General features: G+C 45.8%; 1 protein-coding gene across 3 annotated transcripts in view; it reads left to right on the forward strand.

Annotated features, from left to right (window-relative positions):
- The window catches only part of LOC138570930 (SURP and G-patch domain-containing protein 2-like), a 906,804-nt gene that overhangs the window by 238,770 nt on the left and 650,773 nt on the right, over positions 1-17,261 (forward strand). The gene's annotated exons all lie outside the window — the stretch shown is intronic.

Below are 17,261 nucleotides of genomic sequence, written 5' to 3' on the forward strand. Positions count from 1 at the left end.
ACTCCATCACACTAAGCACACCACCCCTAGCCGGGCGCTAACTACATCGTCCGACCAACACGACCAGGCAATGTCAAAAGAAAGCGGGAAAACCCTTTCTTCCTCCAAGCGTCCTTTGTCCTCTGGGTCCTCGCAGTCCCGATCACTGCATGACAAGATTTCCAAACAAACGCAGAGTCCAATACCGAAACCACTCCTAAAAGTCTTTTCTTTCACGTGCCGAAGAACAAGTGCTGAAATCAAAAGACTCGACGCAAGTTTCGAGTCTGTCAAAAAATGCAACAATTACGTTTAAAATACGTTCCGAGAACACTTTTTCAAAACCGTCCAAATACTGAGATACTTCTAACCCAGTAGATACCACGTCGAAGGACGAGCATTGTACTCCTTCCAAGTCAACTTTAACAGAGGCTTTATATTGCGAAAAACATGCCTCTTACCCATAGCCTTCACATTTAGGCACAAATCACTCTGAACCCACAGATATATTTCCTAAATCCACTGAGTGGACAAGAGAGAAATTTGAAAAGACCATGAGATGTATTTCATGTTTTGTGGAGTTCATGGACTGGGGGACCTCGTGCTAAAACACAGAGGCTAGACACCTCAAACCCCCCAAACACGTCTTCCTCTCATGCTATGTCAAACCATATAGACGATCGGCTGCAATATAATGAGCTTCTAATTAAAACACCTCAACACTAAAAAGGCCCTGCAAGATACAGATTTCATGGATGACATTTTAGGAGATAAAAAGGCAGTCTCACAGTTTATCCCTTTGCTCCAATCAGTGCAAAGGCGTATTCAATCATCTATACTTACTCCAACATTAACGAGAGCAGTTAATCCCAGGATTGCGAAACGTTTATTTATTTTTTATTTTTTTTTAAACTTTATTTATTGATTACTCGACATGAGAAAAGTTTGTAACCTACCCCACCTGATCACCTCTACATTAGGGGCTAATTTAAAACCAGATTCCTTTGTGGTAATAACCACAAGGAAAAGGGTGGGTACCCCACTAGCATTCGTAGAGTCACTCCCTGACAAGGAAAGTAAATAAATTATACACAATGGGCAGAAAGGTTGCAATATCGGCATTGTACCAAACACGCGTCACCAACAATACAACCCTATTGGAAGGTTATATTTGCTATTTATGGGACACAGTACAACTACTACTACTAGACACCGTTCCCGAACCTTTAAAATCCCACATTTTAAAATCTGTCTCTGAGGGTAAGCAGGTTGCCAGATGTATTCTCAAAAACAACTTGAATACAGCAGACAATGATGGCCGCATCGTTGCAGAAAGGACAATTTTAAAAAGCCATGTCTGGCTACGGCAATCGGGCTTCAAGTTATAAACACAAGCCATCTTGTAGAACATGCCCATTGAGCCCAATGATCTGTTCGGCAAAGCTGTTGATGAACAAAAAGTTCAAAAGAGGAACACGAAACTCTGAAGTCTTTGGGTCAGATCACCAACAAACCCTTTATACAACGAGGGTTGTTTAATACATAACGCTCCTTTCACGGGCAAGGATACCCATGGTCACAGGATAACAATCGGGGACAGTCCTCTTCCTGTGGTAATTCACAGAGCCATTCCACCCGTTGCTAATCAAATTTTCAAAGGGGCTGTAAAAGGACTAGAGGTAGAGGAAGAGCATCCACTACTAGAGGCTCCTCCGACTCTAAACAATGACCTCCCAGTACAGGTTTCCTCCCATGCCACTCCAGTTGGAGTTTGCATTTGTCAATTCACCCACGCAGGGGAGGAGATCACATCCGATCAGTGGATGTTATCTACAGTGGCAGGGGGGTACTCCATCAAGCTTTTAGAAAAACTACAGCATCCTCCACCAAGAGACCGGAAGATGTCTCCACAACATCAGGAGATACTACTAGAAGAAATCAAGTCTCTCCTTCAAAAAGGAACAATGAGCTGCTTCCAGCTCAACAAGTAAACAAGGATATCTACTCAGTGTACTTTCTAGTACCAAAGAAGGATTTAACTATGTGTCCTGTGTTAGACCTGGGTCCAACCAACACATATGTGAAACTGTAACATCTCGCTTGACTCTACAAGAAGGAATTCCATTCTTAAAATAGGGGGATTAGCTGGCAACGCTGGACATGAAAGATGCATACTTTCATATTTCAATGTTTCCAGCGCCCCGTAAATACCTGCGCTTTTAACTAGTGAATACACGCTACCAATTCAAGGTGCTCCCCTGCTGCATTTCATCAGCGCCAAGGGTGTTCACCAAAGTACTAGCAGTGGTAGCAGCACGCCTGCAAAGGGAATCCATCCAGTGTACCCTTATCTAGACGACTGGCTCATAACAAGGGAAACGCAACAAATTTGCCAAGAAAACACTGAAGCAACAATCCATCTATTGCCCCACTTGGGGTTCTCAGTTAATGAGAAAAATCATGTAAAACAATTCCTGGGAACAATTAAAAAAAGCACAAGAAGAATTTTTTTCCCCTCAAACGAGGGAGTACAAAACATGCCGTTTCAGGTACCTCATTATGTGGCCAGTTGTCGGATAACTGTGCACAAAGCAAAGTGCCTGCTCGGGATGATGGCTTCTTGCATTTATCTTGTTTCACACGCGTGACTGCAATAGTGGCTAGCGAAACAATGGTCTCAGGTAAGCGGTCAGTGGGACGATTTAGTGGTTGTTTCGCAGGCGTTAGTACAAGCTCTGCGCTGGTGGAACAAAGAAAATATGCTGAAAGGGAAACACTTTTGCAACCCACCAGTACAGGCCACTCTCGCAACAGCTGCCTCACTCTCAGGATGGGGAGCACATTACCTTGATCAAACTCCTCAAACTGCGTGCTGCGTTTGCACACAGTAAACCACATTAACCTACTAGAATTACTAGCAGTCAAAACACTTGGCAGGGCAAATGGGTCTAGTCCTCAGACATTACCACTGCCATGTTCTATCACAACAAACCGGGCGGGACGCACCCGTCTGTCCAGGTTATCCCAGAAGATCTGGAAAAGTTCTCTCAAACGTAACAATTAGCTAGTCTCTCATCCCGTTGCAGCGGAACACAATTCACTAGCAGACCCTCTAAGCAGAAGTCTACAGCTAGCTGAAGTCAGAGTGTCAAATTGCAGCACTATCTTCACACAATGGGTATAGGAATTGCGTATCCGCACTCTCAACCCAACCACAGAAAAGGCATACATACGACCCTCCCAACCAATGGGGGGAAGCTGGTAAGGTAGAGGTTGTGGATGGTTATGGGGGCGGTAGGATAACCGGGGAGCAGTAAATGGATAGGCATGGGGGAAGTAGGGTAAATACATGGAACAAAATACAGGAAATCACACTGAAAAACCTGTCTCACACATTTGCCTCACTTATTTCCAGAACCTCCTGAAACCTAGCCACCCTATGCCTGTCCCTGCTTTCTACAATGATTCATTTAATCTTGACCAACATACTCTGCTTTGAGCCAAATTCACGTAAAACTCCTAGCCAAACGGAGTACAATGGAATACCTTTTTTTCACTCCTGTTCCATTAATGTTCTGCTCATTCCCAAACATTTACAACCCCTCCCTGTTGTCCAAATTCATCCTGGGTGCCCCTACCCTACTAACACTTTAATTGCACACTCCGCCTATGCGCCACAGTTCCAAACAGTCCAAGCAAGAAGCTTTTGCTGCAAAATAGGATTCAGAACACAGCAGTCATAACTTGCCACCTGTTACATTCAGAAATAATAACGTGCAACGTGTGTGAAATGCCACAGTAAAGAAATCACTTGACGCTCAAACCAGAAAAAATAAAACCCACTGGGGAAAAGGGCCAAGCACATCTCTTCCTGGGAAAGCAAGGTTTATTTCCACAAAAATATAAGGACGTGCCAGCAAAGAACTCTGCTGCCATGGAGCACTCTGACAAAATCGGCATACGCATCTGGTTATAAGGACACACAGCGTCATCAGTGACGTAGTTTACATGGGTTACAAATCAAATTAGCTGATTGATGAGACCCTATACATATGCAACCTGCTTCGTAAGGTATGCCAGGCCATTGGCGACAGCTTCTCTTGCCCATTTTCTTCCACAACACGGGTGTCAAGATACTTAATTCCTAATTAGGGATACAAAAACATTGCATTCTCTATCTGTAACCTAATGTGCACCTGATACTACATATGGGCACGGAGGATACGCTCGAGGTCACTATATCTCACAAACCCCAACTCCAACCCAGCCACATCGGCTCCTTTCCAAATCTCCCCACCCTGGTTTTAGGTTTGTTGCTTTTCCACACCCGGCTCCTTGCAGCAAACATCACATGATCTGATGGTGAGGGGGGGGGGCAGTCTGCCCCTGCTCTCTGATCTGTTCTGATCGATTGGTAATCCAACAGCTTCATGGTCGGTGGTCTGGGGCTGGCTGGTACCTTGAAATGCTGGGGTCTTGGGACGAGGGAATCAGGGCACTATAAGAGTTAGGACTGGAGAAGTTTGGAGGCTTGTGCCCTCCTTCTCGTGGTTTAACTCTTGACAGGGATCTCTCAGCCCCCATGTTGCCTTGCAGGGCACATTCTTTCCGGGATACGAATGCTGGCAGTGTGAAACAATTAAAGGTTTATGAATCTGTGCGGCTCTGGTAGTTTGCATGTGGGTGCTGAGGGTGTGCAGGGCCCCTATTAGTATCCCGTGCGCAGCGGGTTTGTAGTTAAGTGATAGGGAGTTTTCCCGGGTGTACGCCACTCTAGATTCGCCTTCTCCTTATTCCCCTTCACCCGTTAGATAGTCGTGTCTTTCAGACTGCTTGGCCTAGCGAACCTCGGCGCCCCGACCTGGTCTGGTTCCGGTGTGGGCACCAAGAAGGCAGGGATTTCGGGCCCAAGTCTCGGTTTGCTGCAAATCGCCTTGTTTTAGCTCCTCTGTTTTCCGGTTGATGTAAATCCTCTGTCTCGTTTGCGTGCGTATTCTTCTCTATCAGTTTCTGGAAAAAACAAAATGGCTGGCGCGGACTGGAAGCCATTTGTTGACTATATTTATGCCCTTTGCTCCTTCCCCGGTGTGTGCTTGTTAATGGGCCACGTTCCTATTAAATATTGCTACCTTTTTGTCCTATTTTACGTAATAAAAAAAAAAAGAGCTTGACCCATGTTACTCCAGGGCAGGGCGATCACCCTGAACCCCTCCCCCTAAATCCTCATAATATAATGTTTGGGTTGGCGTGTTTAAAATTAGCGTACCCCTTTCTGTTAATCCTGTTAATGAAAACCAGCTCTTACAACTGTTTTGCCACTTAAAGATATATATACCCTTTTATTGTCGCACAAGTATCCGGTTTGCAGAAAAAAATAAACGGGCGTCCAGATGGTCATGGGAACAAGTCCTTAGCGTTTTGTTTCCAGCATGTTATTTTGCAGTACATTTATAGTTTATGGGTACCCTATAACTGTGCAGAGATGCAGTGTGGGGAGCAATGCATACCCGTCCACTCACCCACTTTTGGTGTGTGACACCCCCCATAGAATCTGTTTCCTCACCCACCTGCCTTTTCATTTTAAAATTTTATGATTTGGTTGAGCTTTAAAGGCTGCTCAACTGAAGGGGGTCTCGGCGTAGGCCCGGGCGATGCTGCTTTTGTGGTACGATTGGCTCATTGAAGAGGAAAGCCTTGGTTTCTTTTGAGTGTCATGTGGTTGGGAGAGTCTAGGATCGATGGGTTGGAAGTTTGTTTTGTAGCGTAGATCGAGAGTGCATGTTTTCTAGTCATCTTGCGTTTTTGAAGCTCTAGTATGGACAGGTCCTGATGTCCAGAGATGGCGCCTTCGTTTTTTAAATATTTATGATTGTTCTTTTATAAAGCGCTTAATACCAGAGATTGCTTTCTAAGCATGGGATCAGAATTCGGACCTGTGTTGCGCTGCGTTGTCTTGCTTCCAAAACGAACACGTTGCCCCTGAGCCATCCCCCTGCATTACTGGTATGATGGCGCATCCATGTAAGTGTGGCATAGGTGGGGAGAAGAGCAATTACTCTACTCCAAAAACCCCTGCCACTCCACATTACCCTACCTTTGAACTGTGATTGTTAATATGTGCCACACTTAAATGGAATTGTGAAGTTCAGCATGTGCAATCAGATCTAATCATGAATACAAGCATGTGTCACACCATGATGTAATGGTGAACATTAGCTTGCGTCGCATCTGGATAGGATCGTCAATGTTAGCGTGTGCCACACTTGGATAGAAGTTGTCCATCATTTAAAAATAATTGTGAGCGCTAGCCTGCGCCAGACCTGGTCAGGATTGTGATTGTTGAGCTGTCCATCAACTGAGCCCCCTCGCGGCTCCGATACCGTTCCCTGCTCCCACTTCATCCCACCTCCCTCCCCCTCCCACTCCCCAGTCTGCACCCGCGACCTGATTGGCTGAAATATTGCTGGTTCTGAGGCCTATGGCCCGCGCTGCTCATGGCCATTAGTCTCGCATCTAGACATGTCCCACACTTAGATGAAATTGTGAAGGTAGCATGTACCACACTTAGATAGAATCATGACCATCAGTCTGCGTCGCATCTGGATAGAGTTGTACATGTTAGCATGTCCCACACCTAGATGGAATTGTGAATGGTAGCATGTGCCACACTTAGATGAATTTGTGAACATTACCTTGGGTCGCATCTAGATAGAAATATGAATTGTAGCATGTGCCAGATAGAATTGTAAATGATAGCATGTGCCACACTTAGATGGAATTGTAATGGTAGCATGCCCCACACTTAGATAAAATTGTGAATGGTAGCATAGCCCTCACTTCGATGGAATTGTGAATGGTAGCATGTGCCCCACTGAGATGAAATTGTGAACATTAGCCTAAGTCGCATCTAGATAGAAATGCAATCGTCAACATGTCCCACGCCTAGATAGAATTGTGAATGGTAGCATGTGCCACACCTAGATGAATTCATGAACATTACCTTGGGTCGCATATAGATAGAAAATGTGATCGTTAGCATGTCCCACACTTGGATGGACTTGTGGATGGAAGCATATGCCTCACGTAGATGAAGTCGCGAACGTTAGCCTGAATCGCATCTAGAAAGAAATGTGAATGTAAATGTTAGCATGCCCCACAAGTGTCACTGTGTACCCTGCTTTCTTGTTCCCCATGCTGTTGCTATATATCCGTATGCCCACCTCCTGTCGCTGTAATCCCCAACCCCCTGTCGCTGTGTGTCCATTTGTCGCTGTGTTCCCTGCCATCCTGTTCACGTGCCTGGTCTCGGGCGCTTTAAAGATAACCATCACATCACTATGCTTACTCTCTACTATACACCATCACACAACTAGAACACAGCTATAACCCTGACAAATTCGGCCTAGCTGTTCACATACGAATACTACCCCATGAACACCTCATCACCCTAATAAAACGCAGCTATATCGATGACATTCCGGCCTAGCTGCTCACATAATGCGTCCTTCAGGTCTAACGCAGCAACCCAGTCTGGGTGTCCACCCACCAGACTGCACACATTCAACTGATATCTTCAGCACCACACCTAACGCTATGATGCAGCTACCATCTAGCAATTGCATCAGCTGCACACATATCTGATGCACGCATCCTACAACACCATCTCCCTCTTCTGACCAGAACTGCGCTTTGAGATCATACCAATAATATATAGAGCGCTATATAAATGCCAAGTAACATAACATTATTTGCCTCAGAGACCCATTCTCTGCATCATATGGAGGTTTGTAGGTACAGCATGAATTGCCAATTTTGCCGCACATGCCTTCTTCCATCGCTGTTAGTAAGTCCAACACGTAGCCTTTCTGCAGGGTCATTAACCTGATTGCCCGCATCTCAGCCTCAATGGGGTTAAGGCCCTGCTCAGTGTCCTTCGCCAAATGTATTACTTCCCAGCGGACAATTTGGAGCCATTTGACATTTGCGACTGCTTGTATTCCAGGCACTAGCAAAGAGGCGAAAAATTTCTCTTCCTTACTGTACAGTCTATATTGATATTTATTTTAGCAGCTGTGATGAGTGCTGAGACAGATGATTTGATCTCTGCTTTCTGTGCAACAGTTTGTCCTTGCTCTTCTCTGGTAAAATGCAAAATATTGCTGATGGTGGGATCATTGCAGGGGCATCTGTCACTAGTGCTGTCGTCGGGGCGAGCAAGCCCTGGGGTCCCACTATTAGGTGTTCTTCAGTGACGAAGAGGAGAGCAGAGTGCTGCATTGGTCAGTGAGCAAGTACCCCTCCATAGTGGTGGGAGGTTCAGAAACGTTTGCTGACCATAAACCCAGAAATTGTCCATCACTGCTGCTGTCCCTTTCTTGAGGTCTCGGATGTATAATGTTTTTTTGCACTTGCTGTTGGCCCACACAAAGTCTTTCATTATAAAAACACAGTTTGTTTTATTCCTGCTTTTGCACCTTCACTAGCTTTTCCATCTCCTCAATCCATGTGTGCTTTGTAACATGCTCATTCCAGTACCCTCAAAACACATTGTTCACATTTTCAATAACATCTTCACCAAATACCATGAGCCCTCCTGCCATGCACCTCATTGTAGTCTCCTGCTACCTGTTTGCTATGAGCTTCACACCTTCCAGCTTCAAATATGGTCTTTGTAAGCACTGTACTCCTCTGGGATTCCATGCACACTGCAGTTCATCTGGGTCCATCATCTCGAGTTGCATGCTTCGTGCTTGAAAAGTGCTTCACAGTCTGTACAACATCAGATGGACCAAATATTGAGTTTCCAAAAGCGGAGTTTCTTGCGGCATTAACACCTTGGTGGGGCCCAGACGTTTGTTATCAAGGAACAAATGTAACCGCTCTCATTAACCCTCTTTTTCCCCCCCATCGAGCTCAGTCTGCATATCAGCTATTACTTATTTCTGGATGATGCTCGTCTTCTATTACATCTAGGCCTATGCCTCTATAGGCATTGTACTTGGTCCTTCTCACTGGTCTTTTGGAACGTTTTACTGCAATATTATGTGAAGCAATAGAAGAACAACTCAAATTTATGAACATGTTGGAAAACGCATTAGGAAATAAAAATGACATATCTATATTAATGAGCCTTTTCATTTTATCATGGATAGCATCCATATTGAGGACATTGGTCTTTCGTTAAGAACAGTGGTCTTGTCATTCCCAAATTGCTCATGTGATAAAGACATGTCAGCCACATTGGTGTATGGTAACGAAGTATTAGCAATACTGACGTTACCTTGTCTCCGTCCGAGAGATGTAGCCAATACCGCAGCTCCCTTAATTTTACCGCCAGAGGAGTAGCATAGACGACCGTAAAAGGACCATTATATCTAGGCTCCTTCCACCGGCGTACAAAATTCTTTACATAAATCAAATCTCCAGGAAAAAGCTGTAGAGGAAGTGACATCAATGGATCAGGTTCAGCACTGGTTGTTTCTCCTGACTGCCGCGGTGCTGTCTGTTGAGAGATGCATTTTATTGCTTTTGATAAGGCAGAAAGATAACATTTAAACTCGTCCCCTAGTACGGACGCAGCGGTGTGAGCATCGGATGCTGTCCTGATGGGAGATGGAGCGTGTGCATTCGCTGCCATGTTACCACCTCATGGGGCGATAAATGATGATCCTTACAGGGTTGTGTGAATGCCAAAGGCAAGCAGTGCACCCAGTTCTTTTTCAATGTGGTGCACAGTTTCGAAGGTTTGCTTTTCAAGAGACCATTTATCCTCTCCACCATCCTGTTGGTCTGGGAGTGGTAAATTGTGCACATTTCGTTGCCTAATGGCCAATAATACTGTGATTTCCTTAAACAATTAATCGAAGAAGTGGGTGCCATTATTGGACCTTAATACATCGCACACAACCCAGCGAGGGAAAACCTCTCTGACCAAAAACGTAGCAGCACACTTAGCATCTGGATGTGCACAAGGATCCGCCTCCACCCATCGGGAGAAGGGGGACACAACTACTATCATATAATGGCACCCATTACACCTTTCAACCATATCCACGTAATCGATGTGCCACTCACGGAATTTCCCAGATGGGTGGGGTAGGGTACCTCGGATAGTTCTTGAAGTGAGACCAGTACGTCTGACACGTAGTGCAATGAATAACCATATTATATATATTAATTGCAGATTGGGGACAAACTAGTCCTCCTGTATATCTGCAGTGATATGTTGTTTTGATACATGGGATGGGTGGTGCAGCTGGTCGAATGCGAGCATCAGCAATTCGTATGGCATAACCACTTTGCCTGTTTTCTGACGCCATAATAAATCAGTAGGGGGGGTGGCTGCTGGCACCCTCTCTTTGCCACAGATCTTTATCCTCTTTTTGGGCATGGCCCTGTAATTCAATTAGCTGTGCAATTGGTAATGAATTACGATGCTGGCTCTCGGCCCTGCGCTATACAACTGGGTATTGTGAAACAATTGGCACAGGGAGATATGCTGCTTGTTTGGCTGCTGGGTCCGTGTCAGCGTTTGAGTGAAACATTGTCTGTATCAGTGTGGGTGTTGCATGTCACCACCGCCATTCAGGGAGGGCTGTGATAGTGCTTCAATCAGTTTATCTAATAATACAGCATATTGTACTGGGGACCCGTCGGCCCTCCTAAACACTCTCCTTTTCCATCTTACAAGCCCTGAGTGCACTGTGGTGTTGACATAGGCTGAGTCAGAATAGATTGTAAAGTGACAACCCTGGGATGCTTGAAACGCTTCAATAAGCGCTATAGGTTCTGCTGCTTGGGCCAAAAAATGCATAGGAAATCTCTTTTGCACTAGTACCTACTATTCCCCCCCTCCACTAGACGGACAACCGCCACACCAAAACTGTCACCCTGGTAGATTGTTGCTGACCCATCAACAAAGAGAAACTCCCCACCACTCTCCTCCCAAGCCCCCCTCGGAGCGAGCTGTCTTTAGCTTTCGGTATGTCATCTTCCTCCCCATCAAATGCCACACTGTCCTGTTTTGTGAGGTCTTCGTCAGTGCACAGTTCTGTTAAGAGCGTAGCAAGGTTCACTGTTTTGAATTGCACTATGTGGCTGTGTGGGCTGGTCAAAATCAGTTTATATGCCGAAGCCCTCTGCGTGGTCAGAGTTGATTTTGATCGTTCAAGGATGTCAAATACTGCATGCTCCGCATCCCGCGACAATTGTGGACCTTTTCTCAATTGCAAATGCAGCAGCAGCAACTGCCTGTTCGCATGGGAACTGGCCCATCATCACCAAATCTAGCACCCTGCTGTTTTAGGCCAATGGCTTGTGGCCCATCATGCTTTTCTGTGTGAGCATCGCAGTCATCGTTTGACCATTTGAATGGTAGAATAAGTAGAATTGTTGTGTAGTCGGGGGTAGTACAGATGAGCTTGTAACTTCATTAAAGTTTGTAAGTATGTCCTCTGCCCATGTTATCTTTTTGTCTGTCTTCTGCGCTACCTTGAGCTCCTGCAGCAAGGGCCTGGTGTATGCTGCAAAATCTAAAATACATGCTCTGCAATCGTTGCAGAGCCCGAGATATTTTTGCAATTCCTTGACAGTTTGGCTGCGGGGCATTTCGCACAGATGCAGTAAGTTATGGTATGATTTTCTTCCTGTGGACAGATAATAGAGTACTTCCTGAAGACTGTATTGCAGCTTAGCCTTGTCTAGTTTGTACCCTTTGTATGCTAACAACTGCAGGAAAGCAACAGATTCTTTTTTTCAGCACTGTTCACTGCAGCTACACACTAAAAGGTCGTCCAAGTCCTTCAGGTAAAAGATCCCCGACTGTTCAGAAGTGCCTAGGTACCTGTTTTAGTGTTGATGTATGTGGAGCACTTGTGTCTCTTTGGTCTTAGCTCTGAATTCTTTTCTTATTTTTCTTCGTTCTGAGCTGGATAAGAAAAATCTAGAAATGGGCATTTTTATTTGAATTGATTTTATTGAAGTGTTCTATTTTTAGTTAATCTGATCAATTCATTCAATCCTTTTTTTCTAGAAATATGAATTGTTTCTGTTTAAAATCTTGTATATATTGAATTAATATGTGATTTATGTAAATTGTGTTTTTTTTCTTTTCAAATGAATCATGTTGTGTAAGGATTTTTTGTAAACTATATATGCAAAAATAAAAATAAAGTCGTCCACATATCGGATGATCGTATTTGGCACTTGGATGTTTCCTAAATAAGCATGCAATATTCTATTAAATATACTAGGGGATTAACAGTACCCTTGGGGCAGCCTCGTGTTTTCAAACCACTGTCCGCCGCATGAAAGCGGTGAGATATTGTGAGTCTGTGTGCAAGTGTATGTAAAAGAAGACATTCTTCAAATTCCCCAGAGTAAAATATGTTGCTTGCCTGGGGGTGCTGCACAGAGTTGTCGCAGGATTAGGAACTACAGGAAATTCTGCTTCTACAATGTCATCTAGGGAGCAGAGATCCTTGATTATCCTCCAACTCCCCCTGCCCCCTCTTTTGCCTTTTTTTTATCTGATAAATCGCTGTTGCATGGAGAGGTTGAGGGCAAAATAATTCCCTGATTTAGGAGAGCGGAAATAGTCTTGTGTTCCCTCTTCTGCTTCTTTAGACAGTGAGCATTGTCTAGCTTGGGGCAGTGTTAGGCAGAATTGCATGCAGTACCCTCTAGGACCACCACATACATTTAGGACTACAGGTGTAAGCAAAACCAACCTTTGTTATAAATCTGTACTACACAGTTTGTGGTAGCGAGCTGAGCAGCCAGGCTTATCTCAAGAGGGAATGTGAGCAGTAAAAGAGGTAACACAGAGGTCTTACAATCACAGTGGTTCAAGTAGCCATTTACACTCAAGGTTTCTTGGTGAAACATTTATTACACAGTCATTTCGAAAACATTCACTCGAAGGAGGCAACTTAATATCATGCACGAATACACTTCAGTACCAAACCAATAAGTAAATTGGGCTCCCCTGAGATGGGAGCAAAATGGCATTTCAGTCACTTTAAATAGGAGGACAAAGCCACAAGTTAATAGAATAGATCACAAATACTTTCTTAGGCAGTGCAAATAGTTTCAGTTCACTAGAGTACTCGATTCAATTCAATAGGCCTAGGCCAAAGTCAATGGGCTAGTGTCTTGGCTAGGAAAGAGCAGTTCTTGTAGTACACGGTAAAGTCTTTGCCAAAGTTCTCAGAAGTAGTTTGTATGAAAAAGAATCATATCTTTGGTCACAAGCTGATTAGGCCTGCAAGTTGGTAAAGTTTCACAAACTTTCACTGCGAGAGGTAAGTTCTCTCAATCGGGTTGGCACAGTACCTTTAATATGAAGAAAAGATGCAGCTGAAGACATTGGTTCCTGGCAGTCCCTGCAGATCTCACTGTTCTTGAGCCTCAGTCGTGGGTACAAGTGGGAGGACGCCGGGGGACTCCTGCGCTGGGACGGGTCAAACAACCTGGCAAAATGGAAGATCTTCGGTGCGAGTAGCTGTAGTCAAGCACTAAGCTGGTGTCCTTACACTTGGTTAATCCTAACCAGCTCCGAGAATGGTATCCAGGTGGCTTACGAGTTGATTGGTCCCACCAACTCAAAGGAAGAAGTCGTCCTTGAAGGGGCTTCTCTGTCGAGATGAACTTGGCAATTTGGACCTGCAGCAGGGCTCACCGGGCAAACCAACGGTCCAGGAGTTGCAGCAGCCGTCCTCTTCCAGCTCGTCTTCGGTTCTTTCGTTCCAGTGGTCGACTCTGCTTTCCTGTCCAAGAGATTCGCCTTTTAAACAGCTTTCTCCCTTTCATTCCAGCCTAGCTGCCACCCACCCAGCAGGGTGGCTGTCCTTGCCGGACGGCCAGCCAGCCAATCACTCCAGAGTGCATTTGTGTCTCCTAGCAGACTAAGCACAGGGCGTTTCGGGCACATCCTTCACTTCCTGCCCACCCCAGACACTCCGACAAAGGGACCAAACCTAGGTTGGCGCGCAGAGACAAACACTAGAGGGACCTTTCCAAAAAGAAATGGCGAAAAAAGAAGACCGGGACCTGTTTAAACAAAGGGGCTAAAGGCACCATCTTGAAAAACATGGCTCCCGTGATTTTTAGCTACCGGTGTTCGCGGTCGGGAAAAATCATGGTAGTTTGTTGTAAAACCACTGCCACCAGCTATTTCGATAGAAAAGGATAGCATTTGACTGCTACATGAGTTTCTAGACTCTGGGGTTACTATGTAACCCCTCCAGCACTCTATAGGAAGATAGTGTGTGCTGGGTCTAGGAATTTAAAAAGACTAGTAAAGTCAATTTAACCTTACATTCTCTGGGAAACAGTAGTTGATCCCAGAGAAGGTATTTAAACCTTTGGGAAGTCTAAAAAGACATCCCTGTGTCACTGCGCTGAGGGTGCTGTTTAACACGCATGAAAAGATGCCTATGGAGTTATCCATAATCAAAGAACACAAGAGTAAAACACACATCAAAATACATGAGTGGGGAAAAAAGGCTCACACTCTTTCCAGGTAAAAAAAAATCAAGCCCTCAAAATCCAGCAAATTTGTACTGCACCTGGTTTGAGTGCTATTCGTACAGGTGCCACTCCCAACAAGAGTGGGCGCTGATGGTCCATAATCTCTCTGGGATTTGCTCTAGACTTTTCTCAGTAAAGGAAGGCAGGGCCCCAGGGCCATCAATGAGCATTGCACTTTGCAATATGGCACCATAATGTCACAAGGAATACAATTAGCCAGCACTGTTTCTCCATTGATCCGAACCTCAAACATATTGGGGTCAACAGGGATGCTACAAACCACCACCTGCCCTCCTCAGGCTTGTATTAGGACCATTGCCCTCATAGCACCCATTCCAGGGGTGGCACTTATCACTCCCCTGTCAGTGAAGGAAATATTCAGGTTCAGTTCGCTTAGCAAGTGGCTCTGTGGCAAATTTACTGGGGAGTTTTCCCGAATACAATAAGGGTGCAGGCACCACATTCCCTTCTATTTTAAGTGCTACCTCTTCTCTGTACGGAACCATTGTGACAGCCCCAGAGAAGCCCTGTGTGTCGAGAGTTTCACCTGATGGTGGGAAGCTTCCCTCACAGATGCATGATTTAGTGGCACTGGTGTCAACCATAAAGATTAATTACTTGTTTTCTATCTCGGTGCCCACCAAGGGTGCCTGGTCATGGTGGGTAGTCATGGACCGGACTGAGCATGCAAGAGCTTTCTGTGGGCTGCCCTAATCGGGATATGTGTTTGTACCTGGCAACGTGAAAGGATTATCTCCCATGACACTGTGACCCCCCCCCCCTGTAGGGGGCCACAGTCCCATTTTGGAACGGCATTGTTGGTGGGCATCTGACTGCTGTATAATTTTGTTGGCTGTGCTGCTTGCATTTGGGCATTAGTCGGGGCCGGTACTTGTACCTGTGGGGGCCGCAGCGGCGACTGTGTGTATGCCTGGTGTATTTTGTATCGTATGGAGGTTGACATCAGGGGCAGGAAAGTGCAAGGACAGAATGGTTGTATGTGTTGTACCTCAACCCCTGGCCTACTCCAGCATTCCCTCGCAAAATGGCCCTAATTCCCGCAGCTCCAGCACTGTGCGGGCTCTGGTCCTCCTCTCGGCCCATCCCACCAAATCCACCTCCTCCCTCCCTCTTCCTCCCCTCCTCTCCTCCTCCCCTTCTCCCCCGCTGCTGACCTCCTTGATACCACTGAAAGCACTGAGGCGGAGGTCCACTGGTCCATTGCCTCTATCTTCCGCTTTGCCACAGTGCTGCTATTCTCGCATTTGCTCACGCCGCTGCCTGCTCTGCTGAATCTGTCGGAGTAATTATAGTTACCGCCTCTTCAACCGCTATTTTCACCAATTATTTCTGTAACAGTTTCACTTCCTGTAACCTCTGCCCGTTTCCTTTTCTCTTTTTCTTTTATCCTTTTGCAGTGGTGTGTTATTATAGTCGGCCCACCCTTTCGCCTCGACGCCCACTATTTCTCAAGCGCTTTCTGAACCTCCTTGGGCAATCTCCGAAATAAAAAAAGAGGAGCTGATACTTTCCACTGCTCCCCCATCTGACCCCCCCCAACATCTACTGCACTTTTAAAATGTACTGCGCAGGGTCATAACCATCCCCCATTGTATATTGCATTATGGACTGTAAGTCTGGCATGTCGGGGTATGGTCGCCGCAATGCATCCCACACCTGTGCTCTAATTTCGTTAAATGGTTCTCCGTCATGTCTATCGTGATCTATTTTTACTTCCCGGTATCTGGCCTTCACCCACATGTCCCCTGTCTGATCTTCCACAAGCAAGCTCTTTATGTCCCCTACTGCTAAATGGGACCAAGCTGTCTGTTTCTCACATACATCAATTTCCTTGACCCTGAAGTGGCCGGCATTACTTTAATCCAGTTGGTCTTCTCCATCTGAGCCCACGGTGCATACAGCGCCCTCCCCGGGCCTCTCTGCAATAATGGTAATTGCACGCCCATTTCCCTTCTCGTTTTCTTGCCATCTCCCCTCCTTTTTCCTTGCCACCGCTGCCCACCCAAATCTGTTCCTCAATAAGGGCCCCACAAGCTCTCTAACCCTGGAAAGTTTTCTGGCCTCTCTTCCTCTCCCTCAGATTAGTGGCCCATTCTTCTTCCCGCAATTCTCTGATTGCGTCTCCCTCGGACCTTATGGGTCCCATAACCTACACTTTCCATCCCTCGCCCGTCACTTTTCCCCTTCTCATTATGTACATCCTTAATCGCGGTACTGTCCAATCTAAACAAAATATCTCTGGCCTTCCACTCGTCTAGGCGACACCCCAACTTGCCCCCTTGTTCTTGGAATGCCCTCAACTGTGCCAATTCCGCTTGTGTTGCCTGTAGGGCTTCTTCTGATTTGTTTCTGGGGTTGGTATTTGGGGGCACTGTAATGTTGGTGCTTGCTTGGTACGGGGAGGTGCTGTGGCAGGGAAAGCTACATATTTTGGATTGATGTATCCTGTGGCGGGCAGGCCAGAGAATGAGCACAGCCCTTATTGGAACTGGGAAGACTGTGCTCCTCCTGGGGCAGTTGACTTCACTATTCTCGGGGCAGGGCTGCAGTTGCCTTGGGACCAATTCTCATCCGTGTCTCAATGTCCTCTACCATTTTCCACAGTTCTAAAATCTCCTTCCTTTTTTGGAGATTTTTACCCTTGTATTTTGCAGTTAGAAATATGTTAATGTGTTCCAGCACCCTGCTGTTATTGGTGCCCTGCTCTGGCCATGGGCTGACCTCCTGCCTTG

This window comes from Ambystoma mexicanum, chromosome 1p (genome assembly GCF_040938575.1).
Source record: "Ambystoma mexicanum isolate Mex_15411 chromosome 1p, UKY_AmexF1_1, whole genome shotgun sequence".
NCBI classification, from domain to species: Eukaryota; Metazoa; Chordata; class Amphibia; order Caudata; family Ambystomatidae; genus Ambystoma; species Ambystoma mexicanum.